We start from the raw sequence: 20,488 nt of genomic DNA on the forward strand, positions 1-20,488 counted from the left end.
TTTTTTTTACAATCAAGCACTGCTCTCTTTAGCAACTGAACTAAATAAGAATTTACGTAATGCTTTATATAGAACTATGTACGACATTCATAATTCTGAAGCACATAAGGTGTTACTTTGTCCACAGACGATATGAAGGTTTTATTTAGTACAAAAACCACATTTCTTTTCAGTGGCTTTCGCAGTTCATAGTGTCTTGGTAACCACTGTATAACTTTCACTTCAGCGTCGGTACTGTCTGGTAGGGCTGAGGTGGAGCTAGAAACATAAATTAATGTAAAGTATTTAACATCAACAACATGTATCCAAAATTGTCATTTTAATCACAGTTTAGGAAAGTAAAGGTCTAACAACATTTAATGCCGATACTAATTTTCATATATTTCACATGAAACATAGAACGATAAAAAGGCAAAGTAAACATAATGAGAAATTAAAATACTAGCAAATGTTACAGAAATAGACGATAACAAATGTAATGCCAAAAGCTTGCGAAACAACCAATTTTAAATTAAAAGCGGTTCAATAGTTCAATATATATGTTGAGAGAATGCAAGGTTATTACAAAGATTCCTTCTAAATTATAATGTACAAAACACGAGACAAATAGTGATAATTATTTTATATCATTTACTTAATCTCTTATTCAAGGAAGCAATCTAATTTTGAAACGTGACATTCTTTGTATCCTGACAATAGATGTAACAAATTGAATAATGTCTCCAGAAACATTTTATTTGACTGGATATACAATAGAATCATTTCTGGTTACATTGGCATTTAAAAAGTGCCTACAAAAAATAAAGAAAATTCTCCGATATACTCCCTACCGTTGTGATTGACAGTTGACATACATTTTCAACTTAAAAAATATGTTCAAAAAGCAAAGCAGAGAAAGACCTTACAGAAGAATACATCTCAATATATTTAGTCTGGTTTGGTCTTTGTTTCATAGAAACATTGTAGCTGGATCCTTACTTGTGTGTGCGCCTGGAAGTAGAAATAACCACAGCAATACAATTTTGATGAGCCAGCAGTCTGGTCCGTCTTTCAGAAAGTAAGAGCGTTGGTTATATGGGTGATTAGACAAGCTGTACCAGCGAAGGCAGAACCTAATTCGGACTACAGATCAATTTAAAGACAATGATAATGGAAACCAGTTCAATCCTTGTTTCTTGATTATTGTTGTTTAACAATTAAACTTTATATTGTATAAAAGTGTTTGCTAGTGATTAAAGGCTTGGTTGTTTTGCAAGACCATACGCTGTGAATGCATGCCTATTATTGATTTGCTTGGGAACCCTAATGACATGTACTCCTCTATGATTTTCAAAAGCTTGTGTTACAAAATGCTCTCCTGATTACTTATGTCCTATTTTCATCCTGTACAATTGGTGTGCCATCAAATCGCATCAAAAGAAAAATTCAATATAAATAAGGTAACACTTCAACGTCTATGCAAAATCTACTTATGTACAAAAAATCAGCAATTAGATCATGATAACACTTGTGCTTTCTTCCGACGTACCATGGCAATGACATCTAATCATTTCACGAAATATTCAACACAGTGTCTGTGCTGTTCAAATCCAACCAGCATTTTGAACAACTGTACGCTCCATAAGAACAGTGCTAAGTTAATTCCTTAATATCATAGTGGTTACATCGACATCATTCTTGTTATCTCGATATCATACTTGTGACCTCGATATCTTACATGTGACATCGATATCGTACTTGTTAACTCGATATCGTGCTTGTTTTCTCGATATCGTTTATCTCGATACTATAATCGTTACCTCGATATTGCACTTGTTAACTCGATATCGTACTTGCTCTCTCTATATCGTACGTGTTACCTCGATATCATACTTTTTATCTCGATATCGTACTTTGTACCTATTTCAGGAATTTCAAGATTAAAGCATACCGAATTGATTTGAATGAAGAACCTTGCTTAATTCTTATTCACGGATAAATACTAAGAGGAGGAAAGAACAATTTACTATAAACCTATGCAACAGCACATAACGTAATTCTTTGGAACCGAATATATAGTTTAGATGATTGAGAGTATGTAGGTTTGTCACAGGGTACAATGGTTTAAAATTAGTTTCAAAGATATATGTACTAGATTCAATTCACAGGTTAGGAGACATTTTAATAAATTGTTTGGCCTTAAACTTAACGCGATTATTCAAGAAGTGTCTTCTATGCTCTGATAATCACATCAACCTCTATGTATGTAAGTTGTCAAGCCACACTCACACCCTTCCCTCCTTAGAACCATAGTTTTAAAGAAAAGACAGAAACTGTTAGAATGTAACGAAATTATCTCGGCTTCATTTCTTTGTGAGATGATTTTATAAGGATAATTACAGGAATATTTCTGGGGCCGAGTGGTCTAAAGCGCTCACCGTAACGGATCACTATCATTTCACCTATGTTTGGGTGGGTTCAATTCGTGGGTTCGGCCAATGTTGGTATGTGAGAAAGCTTGCCAATAGCTTCTCGTGGGTCGGTGGTTCTTTCTGGGGTTTTCCCGGGTTCTTCATTAATACTGGCCGCCATGTATAACCTATACTGTGCTGAAAAATGGCGTTAAACCCTACAACAACAACAACAGGAATATTTCTTACATCAAGCAGTAACTAAACCAGCTGTTTCGAATTTAGTGACTCACAACTTCACTAAATTTGTAGCAAATGTACCTTCGAACGTATAATGAATTCTTACAATACTCATATAGCTCAGTCAAAAGCAATGTCACGATTAAAAAGTACCGTATACTCGCGGATCCAACTGCAGTCTTACTTTACCCAGATCTAGCAACGCATTATGCACTGGCAGATCAGGGTCTATGCAGTTTATTAGGAATAATCAGTAGAACAAGCAACATACAACCAGACCTATCCATGTATTATGTGAGATCAGATCGGGGTCAATGCTGCTTGCAGGTAGAGTTGACTTATACGTGAGTTTGGTATACATGTCAATTTCAAATTTGGGAAGTATGCAACCATAACGTTACTGAACAATGTCTTATTATACTTCCTGCTGGTCATTCACAAGAAGATATTTACCACATTCACAAGAAGATATTTACCACTTTCCATGCATTCCATTTACGCAAACTAGTTCGATCTTTAATGTTTTGAGACAATGCCAGATGTATAACTGATACAGATTCGCATATTTGTGCTTAGTTTACCACAGTTAAAGTATAATTAATGAAAACTGTGTACTTAGGTTTAGGCTCACATTAAAATGAGAACAATAAAAGTATTGGCAAAAGCATTTTGAACACTGGAAAAAGTTACCCTGAGTATCTGATTATTCTTTCCTAGGAGGAAGTTCACGTGCTGCTTATATGACGTCATTCTCTTGCTGTTTTGATGTACATATTGTAAAGTGCAACACTTGCATATTCTGCAATAGGTTCGCCGGAACTAATATATGCTTTGCACAAAACAAGAAAAACAAATCATTGTCCTTGAAATAAATCGTATGCCTTCGTTTAGATTTCATTTTTTTCTTTCACATACTTGCGGATACCCTATTAATATGACCAGAAAGAGACAAGTATCATAGTATATGTATATCTAAGCATTCAATCGCATTATTTATCAATATTTATGGACCAATTAGAAACCTTTGCAGGAATTGTATTATTAGGAAAAGAGTATTGCTGTTACAGTCAAACCAAAATAATCAAACCTACAAATCAACTTATCAAACCGACTGAGATAATTGTCTCTGTTAATTCGAAAATTGCATACTGTTCTTGCAGTCGATGTATTTTGTTGGCAAAGGTTTGAAAATTGTGATGTAATTAGTATAATCAGCATCAACCTACGTCTTAATTAACAATTGCAAATATTGAGTTATCAGAAAATCGCGTCAGTGCAGTCGAAATGAGAGATGTTTATGCAGCCATTGTGACTAAATCTATAATTTTCAGCAGGGCGCTTGCAGTCGAAGCCAAGACTGTGAATGGAGCAACCGTAAATGGAGCAAACAATACTTCCGCTATGACGCAATTAAAATATTCGGTGGTCCAAAGGCGAAAGAAAATGGTTCAAGAGGAGAATATACAGACCAGACAAGCGTGCAGTGTGCGTTCATAATGAATCTATCCTAATTAAACATAGACGTACCATTACAAAATTCCTGGTTTTGAAAATAGTTACAAATAAACAGACTCTCTTCTAGAATAATTTCTCATTACGACCATTTTTTCATTAGTCGGATTCGTTCTTGGTGGCTAAAAGCAATTTTCACAGACAAACCCGGTACTGTGTTCAATATGTTTAACACAAAATGCATTTGCATTATCTATACAGATCATCAATGGTCCATAAATTGATGTGATGTGGATTGGAAAAATAAATTACAGGTCATATTGAAATAACAGAGTCTGTTAAACAAATATTTCGTCCTTGCAGACATTCTTTTCAGTTTTGTTTATTTATATCTCTCTTAATATTACCCTATACAGGCAGCATTAATTCATGTTTGGACAATTCCTTTTGTGTAATACAACAACATGTGACATTAAACCCCAATGACAAACATTACGACAATTAACCTCAGTTACTGTAACAACAAAGTGGGAGAAGACCTAATGGCTCCTGGTCACGATTAAGCCTAGCAGAAGCTCACTCAAAAGCCATTGTCCACCATGTTGATCCAAACTTTTTGTACCATACATATTGATGGGGGGGGGGGGCGTAATTGTTTACAATTAGAGTCCATTATATGGGCTGAACAAAGTATTTAGACATTTCAACATGGTACTGAAACGTGATCATTGGTGTGAATTATAAACATTGTTTAAAAGGCATGAGTGTCTGAACAAAACTTTGTATTATTCTATGCAAATACTTTAAAACGGTAGGTAGTGTGTAATATATATATATATATATATATATATATATATATATATATATATATATATATATATATATATATATATATATATATATATATATATATATATATATATATTCAGCCTCCACATTTATCGTAGCAATCAAAGGTAAGCGGAATGTGATAAACGACTAAAATTACGTTTGAACTTATCTAGCCCTAGTACGTTCAATGAAATGAGGACCCTTTTCATTGAAGCCATTTTGATAGCAGTTGATATCCTCTTTCTTTCGTCATCACAAATTTTACATAATTAAAACAAAAACAATAAACGGGGTGGGTGGGTGGGCATAATGTAAACAAAAATAAAGGAAACAAACGCGGATTGGATTATCGATGTAAAATAAACGTTTTCAAAATGTAAAGAGAGAAAATAAACCAACATTAAGGTATCTCCAGTTATTACATTATAGACAGAATTTGCAGTCTGAGAAATTTATTGTCTGCGTGCAACGTTAGCAACATTTTTCTATTCTTCTTTTGGGCTATCCTGGTTTGAGGGTTGTTTTCCCAATTGGAAAATGAAACATTTTCTATCAAGGAGTTTAGTGGCAGGTACATCGCATGTTTCATTTGCGTGATCTTATAACATGAAGGTAGTCTTGCTAGTGATTAGTTGTCTTGTCTTGTATGAAACATACACATTTCTTGTCAGATAATGGCTTTACAAAACGCAGTAATAACATTTACGTAATCCTGCAAATGCCAATAAAATAACTGCAATTAATATCTGCCATTGGCAGATCAGAAGCTTCGTTGTTTATTTTAAGTACGAATATAAACGAACTGCTCATCAGACAATGACAGACCAGTGTTACACGTGATTTTCGTATAAGCATGTACAGTCAAAATTAGTCTTTAGTGTGTAACTTTCCAACCATTATCGTACTGTTTATTTCATGTTGCACCTAATCATATGGCATGATAAGGCAAGATATGATGTGATGGGATATAGTATTGTATTGCGTGATTATCCTATGCTATACTATTCTATACTGTACTGTATTGTTGTGTGCTATGCAATGCCATACCTCACTTTATTCAACTCTATTCTGTTCTACTCTACTCTTCTCTACCCTACTCTGCTCTCTTCTACCCTACTCTATTCTACTCTCCTCTCCTCTCTTCTCATCTCCTCTACTTTAATCTCCTCTCTTCTCCTCTCTTCTACTCTCCTCTCCTCTCCTCTCCTCTACTCTACTCAACTCAACTCTACTCAACTCTACTCTTCTCTCTTCTCCTCTACTCTACTATCATCTCTTCTCTACTCTACGCTATTCTCTTCTCTTCTCCTCTACTCTCTTCTCATTTATTCTACTCTCCTCTACTCTACTCAACTCTACTCAACTCTACTCTACTCTGCTCTCCTCTCCTCTCTTCTCTACCCTACTCTCCTCTCCTCTCTTCTCTTCTACTCGACTCTCCTCTCTTCTCCTCTCCTCTATGATATTCTCTTCTCTTCTCCTCTACTCTACTCTCTTCTACTGTACTGTACTGTACTGTACTGTCCTCTGCTCTAATCTACTCTGCTCTACTCTACTCTGCTATGTTATACTTTACTATTCTAGACTATAATATAATACTTTTAAATATGTTCGTAATTGTACATCTATTTAACTTATTGACTTCAGATTCTGAGCATAAATGCACGGACGTAAGTCTCATATCAAGTCCGTTTGAGAATGATTGCACGAAAAAGGCATGTGAGCTTTCTAATGATTAGAAATGTATGTGAGAGATAAACAAAAGTAATGTGTTGAGAGCTGAAATTAAAAGATGCGGGTAAGTATTGTCTGTTTCATAGGTCATCATTCACTTATGGATGGTTGATAGATTGTTGCAAAACGAATGCTTTCCTGATTTATATGCACAATCCATCCATCCATCCATCCATACATACATACATACATACAAAAGAACAAGACCGCTCCGGTGGGAGGTCGTGGGTTCGAACCCCGGCCGAGTCGTACCAAAGACTTACAAAAATGGTACTAACAGCTGCCTTGCTAGGCGCTCAGCATTAAGAGGTTAGTTTTAGGACTGGTCGGCCTGGTGTCAGGATAATGTGACTGGGTGGGACATCATGCTAAATGTCTGCCGCATGATGCCCCGGTGCTAGACATCACTATAAACTGCCACACTGCAGACATCGTAGCGATATGACTGGAAAATTGTTAAAGCTACGTTAAAAATCTAAATCACACAAATGACACACACGAACGAACAAAGACTAAAATATTTTCCATTATATGATCTCCTGCGAATTTTAAAGCAAGAATCAGTTGGGAAGACATGTTTAACTTTTATAGATGAAAACAGTGGTTTCGTTTCTATTGCAATCATGGACTGCTTAAGTTAGTCTTAAGAATGAATTGATTTTGTTCGCGACACTAAACTCCAATAGTTAGTGTAAATCAAACATTACTACACAACAAACAATTAAATAGGATTTCCAGTCATCTTAAACATCGATCATATCTTGCCACTCCAAGAAGACACAACTCCTTGTCTTTGAATAAAGTGATACAAATATTAGTGGAGTAATTGGATGACGACGACGACTATGCTGATGAAGACGATGACTATTAGGAAGAATTCGAGGGGGAGGGGGAGAATTTCAATAAAATGTATGGTCCATAGTACTACCATGCATGAACATATATGTACGTACAGCATAGTGCATTCATACAAAATTACTACAAATAATATAACAATTACTAGAAAATTTTAAATCGACAAAGTGCAAATGCAAGTACCGTATCCATACGTAGAATATGAACAGCTGAAGTAGCACGGGTTTCAATTCATAACCCAGTTACCAAAACCATGTTGGACAAACGTCCCAATCGGCATGCATGTCTTTTCCTTAAAGCACGGTTACAAACTGTACTGAACAAACGTCCCAATCGATATGCATGTCTTCCTCCTTAAAGCACGGTTACGAACTGTACTGGACAAACGTTCCAATCGGCATACATGTCTTTTTCCTTAAAGCACGATTACAAGCTGTACTGAACAAAAGTCCCAGTCGGTATGCATGTCTTTCTCCCTAAAGCACGGTTACAATCTGTACTGGACAAACGTCCCAGTCGGTATGCATGTCTTTCTCCTTAAAATACTGTACTGGACATACGTCCCAATCGATATGCATGTTTTTGTCCTTTTAACATGGTTACAAACTGTACTGGACACAAATTAAAATTGGCGTAAGCTTATGATTTTCATTAAAGCAATTCCACTCGACAAATTCACCAGTCAGGTCTGCATATGATTTTAGTTAGGGCAATGTATTCGCACAGTCCTTAATGCATTCCAACGCTCACTCCTGTTGACAAAAATGCATTTGGCAGGCTTTACAATCTACATTCAGAAATGATTGCATTTTGCTTCGACAATGTTTCACCAGCTGTTATTATAGGCCAGGGTCATATGACGAACAGGATATCTCACTAAAATTGGATACAATCTTTGCATTTAAAAGATCGAAATGAGAAGAAAGCAACAAGAAAAAAAAAAGAATGCTACATCAGTACGTGCCTACGCAGGCGCGATGTTGAAAAAAGAGAATAGCCTGGTTTAAACAACAACCAAAATAAAACTGAATACAATGAACATACCAAGTTCCTTAGTACACTGCCATGATTCTCTTTTTGATGCTCTACCCAATACTACTATATAAGAGTTGACGACTCTTGGCTAGAGAAGACGGGGCTATGTATCAAGGTGCTATTGGAAGACGGCAATGAAATAAGACTACGAACTTTCTAGATTCGAATGGAATCCGCTTGTATGATGACAGAAAGGAAGAAAATTAAATTTGAATTATAAAGAATAAATGATCATGGCTTATTTGTAAATTTGTACTTAACCACTCGAGAACTTAACATAAAGTCCTTCGTACTTTATTTACTTTGAAACTGATTATGTAAAGTGTGCACATCGATAACTACGATTATATAGTCCTATTGAAAAATTTTTGAATGAATGTTATGAAGGTATGTGATGTGCGCATGACGTCATTGGATAAACAAGGTACGTGTATATGCATTGTCGGCTAGAATTTTCAGTATTTTTTCGATCATTGACGGAGACTGTAACGTGATACGATGGATCCAAGGATGTGTGTGTGGAAAAGATTATGTCATGGAGATTGATGTTGTATGATAATTTGATTGCATACGCACTTTCATGTGAATATAAGTACTGTATATATATATATATATATATATATATATATATATATATATATATATATATATATATATATATATATATATATATATATATATATATATATATATATATATATATATATATATATATATATATATATATATATATATATATATATATATATATATATATATATATATATATATATATATATATATATATATATATATATATATATATATATATATATAGATATTTATATATAATTGTGATAAAAAAAAACAACACAAACGCCGAAAATTCTGTGCAACTAATTTCGCATTTAATGTATGCTTCTTCAGGCACGAAATGTTTTGAAAGTAACGGATGACGTCTTTTATTTTAAAACAACAATTACGTCATTACGTAACGTCATAAAAGATATGAATCATTATAACAATTTAATAACAATTATATATGAAAGGATCTAAAAGATACACGAGTCTCTAATGAAACTTGAATTAGTAAAATAATAAAATAAACTAGAGACAAACAGTCATACATATAATTATATTGTTATAAAGGATATACAATATATCAATGTAAATTATACAATTTTATATAGTGCATTAGCATTAAGTCCATTAGGATACAGAGTATCTAACTTATGAATCCAATAAGTTTCTTTTATGAGTCTATTCATGTCACCATGCACAATATCTATTGGCATGAAAGAAAAATCAAGTAGAGAGTGATTATTGGTGTTATTTCCAAAACAGAAATTATCCTACATACATAATTGATTCTGCACTGAACAAAGCCCTTAATCTTACTCAACATGAGGCTTTAAACACAGCAGAATGTAAAATAGAGAGAGATGTAATTCCTTTCACAATGCAATATAATCCTTCATTACCTAATATAGGTCGTATAATTAATAAATATTATAGTCTCCTAAATTTATCCAATAACTAGCGTCAAATCACTTTTCAGAATTAAACCAGTTCTCGCTTATAGAAGACCCAAGAATTTGCAAGATTTTTTAATCAGAACTAGACAGACAGAAAATAAAAAAATACACTTTTCGTCATCTAAATGTAACAGACACCGGTGTTCTCAATGTGCAAACATAAGAGAAAGTACTTCTTTCAGTAGTGCTAATACAAAAGAGGTATTTTCTCTACGCGATAACACTAACTGCATATCAACTGATGTGATTTATTTGATAACCTATAAAAAATGTAGCATGCAATATGTTGGACAAACACTACAACAAGTCTCTAAGAGAATGAATAATCATCGCTTTCATATAAAAAATTATAGAGATCCTCAGTTTTCCTCTAATATTTCAACACACTTTAACACCAATAATCACTCTCTACTTGATTTTTCTTTCATGCCAATAGATATTATGCATGGTGACATGAATAGACTCATAAAAGAAACTTATTGGATTCATAAGTTAGATACTCTGTATCCTAATGGACTTAATGCTAATGCACTATATAAAATTGTATAATTTACATTGATATATTGTATATCCTTTATAACAATATATATATATATATATATATATATATATATATATATATATATATATATATATATATATATATATATATATATATATATATATATATATATATATATATATATATATATATATATATATATATATATATAATGCTTTTCTAGAGAAAACCTGATCTCTTCTGAAAAGCCTTATAATAACTGAACACATTTCTGACAAACGAAAATTCAGTATCTCATATTTCCGATATCCTGGAGATCGCTAAAAGCTTTCGTGATTAACTTTACTTGTGAAATAAGGATTTTGGTAAATTTGGAGAGTTTTAAGTTAGACATTTGGCTTTTTAACAGCATCATATCAGGCTGCATTAACGCTACTATTAGCTGCATTAGTAGAAGCAGCAGTTGTAGTAGCAGCAAAATTAGTAGTGGTAGTAGCTGTAATAATAGTTCTACCAATTTAGTATATTGTTTCTACTATTGCCGTGAAAATTCAGCGTTCTGTTTAATGGATATTATCAAAGGCAACTAGAACATTTTTCTTGAGACTGGAATTTGCCAAATTTATTTACTCGTAGGTGGTGATCTCGAAAAACTCAGTTTGAGTAAAACATGGCAATACATTATTATTTGTAACTCCGTTATTTGCTAGTAGTAGGTATGATTTAATTTCTTATATATGAGATATTAATAATTAAAAAAGACCCAACATGTAATAACAGTTGTATTCTGTTCCTCATTACCACTACGTCAATTAGAATATTTTCAATCAAAATATGCATTTCGTACATGTCTTTATTACTGTGTCAATAAAGCAAATATCATGCAAAAGATTTTAAAGCAGTCAAGTCACTACGTTTTGTCTTTGGCTGTAATATAAGGTTTGTCAAATTGGACGTATGACACGTTTTGGATACTATAATCTGGTTGAGAAATCAATTATTGCATGAACAGTAATACTCGTGCGACCTATAAATTAAACTGATATTCATATTCTTGTTATTGATCCAAAAGACTTTGTATTAAAAAAACATACATGCTCTTCAGTTTATACCAGAATCATCGAACTCTATCAATAAATTTCTTTTATCTATTTCCACTCATCCCGAGCGGGAACTAAACTCAGACTCTGTGACCGTATTTGTGTTTCTGGAGAAATAAGTTGTAATAATTGGAATCCCACTGCGTAGTTGTATATTCGAATATTGACTGATATGAAAAGAATTTCCAACTGGCTAATTTATTGACGCAATCCATGTATGGTGATTGACCTATTCTACGGAATTTAGGTACAAAAGTTTCAACCGTTAAAGGAACAAACATTTGTCTAATATCAGATTTAATACCCAGGATGTTATCCAGCAAGGTATTCTTATTGTCGCTTTTCTTTTATGCATTGTGACCATACACAGAAAACGTAGTAAACAATAATCTACCATAGATCCATTTCAAATAAATTGCGACTTTGTTCAATCGTCAATATTTAAAGAAAATGTGTGTGTGATTAGGATTTTTAACGTAGCTTTAACAATTTTGCAGTCATATCGGTACCATGTCTGCAGTGTGGCAGTTTGTAGTGATGTCTACCACTGGGACATCATGCGGCAGACATTTAGCATGATGTCTCGCCCAGTTACATTATCCTAACACCAGGCCGACCAGTCCTAACACTAACCTCTTAATGCTGAGCGCCTAGCGAGGCAGCTGTTAGTACCATTTTTGTAAGTCTTTGGTATGACTCGGTCGGGGTTCGAACCCACGACCTCCCGCCTAGTATATATGACTATAATAGTCTAGTTATGTTTACTTCACGTACTTGGGAAACTTATTTAATAATTGATTTTGTCGATAAAATCTTCCCAATCAAGGTCAGTTGGTGTAATCCGTATGTAAGAAAAGCTATACGCTCTGAAAACAACGGCATACTCTTTTGTTAAATGACGTACTTGATTACAATAGTTGTGGTATGTAATATAACACGGATTTCAATCAATCTAATATTGATTACGATGAATCAATATTATTGATTATACATCAGTGTATCTACGAATTCTGTAATTCAGACATATGCCTGTATACACATTTCAACATGTCAGAGATCGTTTATACATGCATAAAATAAAATTCGCATATTATTTATGTAAACAATGATAAAATACAGTACTGGAAGGCTTCAGTAAATCGTTCCGGATGGCCAAAAAAAGAAAAGAATTTCTTTAAAGAAGTTTTTCATGAAGCAAGAGATATTGATATATGTATGCATTACTGATAATTTTATATGCTGTACATGATCCGATCAAGGTTTAGATAGAGTTATTCTATGTACATATCATTAAAATGGAAATGTGATACACAGGAAGTAGTTAGTGTTGTACTCTGAAAAGCCTTTTCCCAGTTATTAGGTTTTGAGGTCACTCTGATTGGGATTTCTCAGGCATAAAATTGTTACCCTAATACACACTATCTCTGATACTCATGAGGGAAAAAAGCAAACGTTTCATTATTTGTGCTGGTACATTACTCCTATTGAAAGATTAAGCGACATTTCCGTTCAATAATCTGCATTTTCAAACGGTCGCAAAAAGGTTGAAAAAATATAGTTCGATTGCATTTTTTGCAAAATTGTTGTAAATAATTTTTAAAAATGAAATAATTGAAAAAAAGTTATATTTGACTCTACACGTAGACAATCTGCCAAAATACACAAGATCTAAGTAAAAGAACGCGATAATTTCTACTGAACATAATCCATACGGCGCGTTCTTGTCTGCGCGAGCAACGTAATTTTATGGTTTGCCAAGCGAGAGCTTGTGCAAGTAATTTAAGTTGATGTCTCCTAATTATACGATCATGGAATGAGTCTACAAAATGTGCGTTCTTTTAAAGTATGACCCTGTTATATCCAAGTTATAGCGAGAGATGTTCTGTCCTACAGGCGTATTTACTATAGAAAATATTGACTGTATTTCAGGAAGTCCTTACTGATATAAATAATGGAATGTGTCTCATTCGGTGGAAAAGAAACACAATGGAACAAACAATTGGAAGGGATATAAGTAAATATTTCCAAATATTAGTTCCAAATATTAGTAATAATCGTCATTCGAAGTTTACGTTAGCATGAGGGGCAACGCCATAGACCATACTCTGCCATCTTGATGAATTTCGATAGTCGGGTTGCCATCCGTAGAAGTCAGAAAATATAATTGGCACAGTCTTACCTTAGTTATATGACTGAAACGTTAAGTTGATTAAGTGGTGAGAAGGGTGGCGTGAAAATCACAATACCTTAAGTAAAAATCTATTCGGGGCGAGTACTTTTCCGATGATCAAAACACTAATATAGATATTAAAATTTTTAAGTCTGTTTTGTGTAGAGACTTTATTACCCTTAAACATATTAACTATAGAGAATATATTACATACCTATACTTACTGGTACTCACTATATCGACACTATATAGATGCTCACTATATAGACCATATTAAATAATTATTCTTTCTAATGCTCACTAGAGACCATACGAGATAATTAAACTACTTATTCGCACAAAGACCCTATACTAAACTTACACTTTCTGACACTCACTATAGATACTATATGACATACTTTCTAATGTTAACTAATGACATACTTATGCTTATAATGCTCACTAAAGAGACTATATGAAATATTATTCCTACTAATGCTCACTAAAGAGGCCTTATGGCATACACTTTATAATGCTCACTATAGAGACCATATGACGTACACTTTCTAATGCTCACTATAGAGACTGTGAGATAATTATACTATCAATGCTGACTAAAGAGGCCTTATGACATAATTAACCTTTCTAATGCTCACTAAAGAGGCCTTGTGACACACACTTTCTAATGCTCACGATAGAGACCTTATGAAATAATTATATTTCTAATGCTCACTATAGAGACTGTGAGAAAATTAAACTACCAAAGCTCACTAAAGAGGCCATATGACATACTTAAACTTTCTAATCCTCACTAGCACTTCAAAAATAGATGGGGACCCACTTATTTTTCTAGATCTGGATGCTGTACAAAACCATGTCAGAAAGTTAAAAGTATACATTTTAACGACATTTATGCCTCTTGGAATCAGCTTTGCTCTCGGTTGCTGAAAAGGTGTTCATGAAAACTGCAAATGTAACAGTGTAGTAATAATAATAATAATAATAATAAGAAGAAGAAGAAGAAGAAGAAGAAGAAGAAGAAATGCAGAGGAATGCACTAAACAGTTGCCAGGCACTTGCCTTATTCAACTTCTATACATTTGTTTGTCGCTGTTTTTTGATCATACACCCTTCTAGGGAACTTAATAATCAAGAAATATCCCAGTTCGCTATAGTTTAATTCTGTCTTAATCAATGTGTTACTTTCACGTTGCTTTTTTTATTGCTGTTTGCTTTTGGAATTTTTATTTGTGTGAAAGTTAAACAAAAATTAACTCCGCTGAACTAATGGTTCATTTTGTAAACCCTTTGGATCCATCGAGGTAAAGCCTGAGAAACATTTCTCGGTATGGTTCTACCTCGATCAAACTGGCGACTATTCACCCAAATCTTGTTTTGATCAGTTTATAAAACAATCCGGTAATATTATTTTTGTGTTTTTATAAAATTAATGTAAAACTAATAATAACCATCTAATATCAAATTAAGGTGATAACTTTGTATGTATGTATGTATGCATCTATGCATGCATGCATGCGTGTGTGTGTGTGTGTGAGTGAGTGTGTGTGTGTGTGTGTGTGTATGTATGAATGTATGTATGACAAATTATTTAATTGGATGAATAAAAGTTATGCTTAAAGGTGTTGAGACAGTCTGACCTTCAGATATTAATATATTTTAATTATTTTTTGAGCTGACTGACAAATACATGTTTGTGATTATGTAACTGACTGACAAATACATGTTTGTGATTATATAACTGACTGACAAATACATGTTTGTGATTATGTAACTGACTGACAAATACATGTTTGTGATTATGTAACTGACTGACAAATACATGTTTGTGATTATATAACTGACTGACAAATACATGTTTGTGATTATATAACTGACTGACAAATACATGTTTGTGTCTATTTAGAATCTGTTACATTTTATGTTATAAATGAAACTGGTCTTAATTGGCATTTCATTATTTCATTGCAACCAACCCACCAACGAGAAGTTAAGAGTGAACTGTGTCATTAGCGTTCCAACAAATGTTGTGTTAAATGTCACCTCTGGATATATGATTTAATCTCTGACTTTTGTATACGTTGATTCCAAAGTGGCATATACTGCCTTATGAGAATATGGGGGGGAGGGGGACGTTTTACATCTAAATTCGTGTCCTCAAATACATCTGACTGTCTCCTGAGTCACCCTCACCCCAGTGTTTGATACAAGGAGTATTGATGAGAACTAAATAGCGTGTTCTGCCTTTCAGTAATGTTACTGAGTGGCTAAGTTTTAAGAGGGAACTGTGAATATGGCAGAAAAGATGTTCCTTTAGCTGTAATTCTTTACAGTGTTTAAAACGCTGGAGTCGAATTCTATTTATCGAAATATGCCTAACGGAATGGAATCAGAGCGTGGCTTAAGACTTCTCTATTTTAGAGGATTACAAATGAACATGTTTTACTGACTCTAAGTAGGCAGGCTAATAGATTTCCAGCTAGAACGATGTGCACATGGAAACGCATACGTGTAATTGTACGTACTAACAATTGCATTTCAACATAACATTTGAAAACGTTTCGTGACAGATCATCGTTTTAATGTACCTTTCTTACCCTGACCTTGCTCTCAGAAAATGAACCTTCATTAGACTTTAGTTTTCAATGGAATGATCATTTTGTCGAATGTAAACCTATCCCCAAATTTTTCTAGCACTCAGGGACCTAAAAAAATATCCAATTTATAGCAAAAATTTTAAGGACAAAGCAGCAATCGTTTACCTGCACTGGAGAAAATCATAGATGACACAAGATAAGAAAACTATAGTCTGTGTCTTCGAACGGTGTTGATTGCTTCCATCAACACTGACATAATGGGAACTTGATATTCGCTGATATATTAGGTTTGCTTCCTAACCAAACGATTATTTCATTAAACGAAACAAAGTGAAAATTAGGCGGCATTATACCAAAAGGAAATATTTTAAAAATATACGTACGTCAATTTACGCAATTACGTTTTGCCACATTTTGCATTTATTTTTCCAATTTTAAGGAATTTTGTGGAGATAACTTTACGGATGGACAATTGCCTTTGTTGTGGAGTTCGATATAATCTTTAATGATCTCAACGCTTTAGCAAATTAAACTTTGCCTCTTGTGAATGCTTGAGGGATATAATTAAGAAGCCAACTGCTCTCTTGTTCGAGCTCTAGCTTCACTCCACCTCAAGTGGATATTTGTAATATTAATGTTGAAACGCCTGTTTTAAGCTTTGAGTCATCTAAAAGTCTTGCTTTAGCATTGTTAACTTGGCATCCTTGCTCTCCAAAGTTCACGGCAAAAAAAAAAAAAAGACTGAAATAGCAACGCAAACGAGGCTGATGCCACGTCACACCACAATCTATGCAGGCTGTTAAATCGCTAAGGAGTAGTTTGAATTAAGAAATTGCTGTGTTCGTTCTTATTAGTTTTTGTTGTTGCTATATTTACTTTATATAAAACAAGACTGAAAATAGTAACCAGAATCCAGACAGACTATTCATTGTATATAGAAAACATAACTGACGTCAAAAATAACGTGACCTTTGACAAAAGTGCATTGCAAAAACACATTTAAAATATTCTCGATATGTAAAAATTAGAAAACAAACGATAAATCGTAAAAAACGTATATTTAAAAGGGCAACTTCTGTGAGATAACATTCTCAAAAATTCTTATTCTCCTACGATAACCGACCGTACAGTATCATATTGAAAGAGATGTCTTAATGAATAAATATTAATTATATATTGAATCGAAACTAAGAAAAATTAGATTTAAAAACTATTTTGTCCTCTACCCACGTCTAGCAACCTAACTGATAAAATATACAAAACGTGTGTGCAATCGTATTTCTGCAATGTTCCATTTAGATGGCTTGTGATCTGGTATTAACAATCGGAAGTGTTTATCTACACGCGACAGTGCTGTGTAAGAGATGGAATGTTACACAACCCTTTGATGCTTAAAGGAAAAGAATGCCGTGACTTGGAAACTACCAAGTAATTTGCGGGAGGCCAGATAACACTAGAATACGATTGTCTCTGGACTATGGTTTAAACCGAATAGAGAAACCGCTGTCAAAATTGGAATGTTAGCAGCGTTTAATATAATCAATATAAATCAATACATATACACATGAATAAACACATACAAGCATCCACGGCAAACTTGTTATAACACGTTTTTGTATATATCTGTTTCATAAAATCGTGTAATGCATACCGCATTAAACCCAAACCAGTCCATTAGAACAGCAAGAGTCTTAACACTGATTTATTAATATTTGCATCTTTACATATAACGGCTGAGTCTTCTATCTTTCTAATGTTGCATATATTAGCTCCGTTTTAGAAATAATAAGGTAACAACCAACTTGCAGAATTATAAATTGGACTCGATGTCACTTTGAGCACTGATTAAGTCATCAGGAAGTTATGCTGACGTGCACAATACATGCACAGTAAAATGACAGGTTGAAAATACTTCTTTAATTCAGTGAAGTAAAGGAGCCCCTTATGCGGGAGTTTCCTACGTGTGTTGTGTCTGTCTCTGGATCCTCCTCCAACCCATCCCCGTGGAAACATTGGTGATTTTGTTTTGCTGCTGATTGGTTGATTTATAACTACAATGTCGGCGTTCCTTTTCGCTATATTATGCCGAGGAGATGGGAACAACAAGCTTTTCTCAAAGATACACTAAGGGTTTTCTGGTCGATTATTGAAGCCATTTACCTTGGACTACAGCTTTGACGCTGTAAATGAGTACATGATTAGTTTACCAGATGCAATATCATCCATTGGCTGTAGTGGCACCCTAATTAGAAATATCCTTTTTTATATCTCATCCTTGTACCTATTCATGCAGTGATAAACAAAGCATATCTGGAAGCAACCTATTTCTGTTATATTATGGACAGAATATAAAAAAAAAACGTAAACTTGTTTCTATGCATTCACAAGACAAAAATGGATTATCAGTATGTTTAAATCGATGAAGATTAGCAATCACAGTAATCCCATTAGGACAAAATTGGAATTGAAATATATTAGCATTCGATTTTCATCATGATACGTCAGAGTGAAGGCTGCTTTGTGCACAAAGCTTTTTTGAAAGCCCGTCGAGAAGAACTGTTTTGATCGACGGTTCAAGATTATTCAGTAGTAATACAGTAAATGAGAAAAATACAGGGTTGCACTTGATAATCTAAAATCACTGAAGTGGAAGTTAAATGGTAAGGTATTCGGAATGTTACCACTGTCACTGTAAGAAAAAAAGTCAGAGTTTATCTTTTCCGTCGAGTTTACGAAGTTTCCCGTCCAATTTCAAAGTTAAGTGATCGCTCTTCTGTATATTCCTGCTGCTTCCAGGTGAAGTTTTAAAGGTTGTTGTAGTGGGGATTTTGATGCTTTTCTTGGGGTTTTATTACTCCGTGGAAGAAATCCATCTTAAACAACATCTGCGTATTTTCAAAAGGTTTAATGAAAGTTTTGCAAAATTTTATTAACTTAATTTTGTTTATTAACTTAAAAGTTCTCTCGAAATAAAGTCGGCATATAATTATCTAAAAGGCAATGCTACATGCATCACCACAGTCAAATTATTTTAATATCAAACACGAAAATACAATCAGTTGAAAACATTAACTAATGGACTAAATATTGTCAATACGGATCAATTATACTTTATTGTACTTTATATGCAACATATATGCGTTGCTTCGCATTACTGATGTTTCAGACATTTTAGTTTATTAATATCAATAAAGGCATTTACCATGAAAATTAACTAGGCGGAAATTTTACACTACATCGACTTCATGCCTCTCCAATAAACATCAAATTGATGAAGTAAGCGATAATTTCTATATTACTCCTTTCACAAATCTGTGCTGCGTTTATTCCTTTTAATATCGATATTTATATTGGTAACTTATCTCCTTTTAAATACATCTTCAGTTTTACCGGTACTGAAATAAATATATCAGTCTCCAAGGAGAACAGCAGCAGTGAGATATTTGATACTTAAATTTATTTTCATTGGTTTTGTGTACTTAATACACTATTTTAAAAAACTGGTAGTATCAAAGTGTCAATCAAACCATTATATTTGACATTAGCAAAGTACGCTGAATTTGACATTTACAGTTCTACGATTAAAAGTTATTTTACAATTGATGCACTGGTATCGCATTGCTAAGCAGACCTATGCGATAAAATAATAATTTCCGCAGAGATATGGCATAGCCCTGAAGAAGTATGCCATGAGGTAGCCATTTTCTCATCGATATCACATTGCTGTACAGAAGTATGTAATCTATTTCCATATCTATATCACACTGCTGTACAGAAGTATGTAATCTATTTCCACATCTATATCACATTGCTGTACAGAAGTATGAACTCTATTTCCACATCTATATCACATTGCTGTACAGAAGTATGTAATCTATTTCCACATCGATATCACATTGCTGTACAGAAGTATGTAATCTATTTCCACATCGATATCACATTGCTGTAAATAAGTATGTAATCTATTTCCACATCTATATCACATTGCTGTAAATAAGTATGTAATCTATTTCCACACTGATATCACATTGCTGTACGGAAGTATGTAATCTATTTCCACATTGATATCGC

At 33.6% G+C, this 20,488-nt stretch overlaps 1 protein-coding gene across 1 annotated transcript in view; it reads left to right on the plus strand.

The window, feature by feature from the left end:
- The window catches only part of LOC149798164 (carbonic anhydrase-related protein 10-like), a 126,487-nt gene that overhangs the window by 1,407 nt on the left and 104,592 nt on the right, over positions 1–20,488 (plus strand). The gene's annotated exons all lie outside the window — the stretch shown is intronic.

The sequence above is a fragment of the Sinohyriopsis cumingii genome, chromosome 6 (genome assembly GCF_028554795.1).
Source record: "Sinohyriopsis cumingii isolate HCF-2022 chromosome 6, ASM2855479v2, whole genome shotgun sequence".
NCBI lineage: Eukaryota > Metazoa > Mollusca > Bivalvia > Unionida > Unionidae > Sinohyriopsis > Sinohyriopsis cumingii.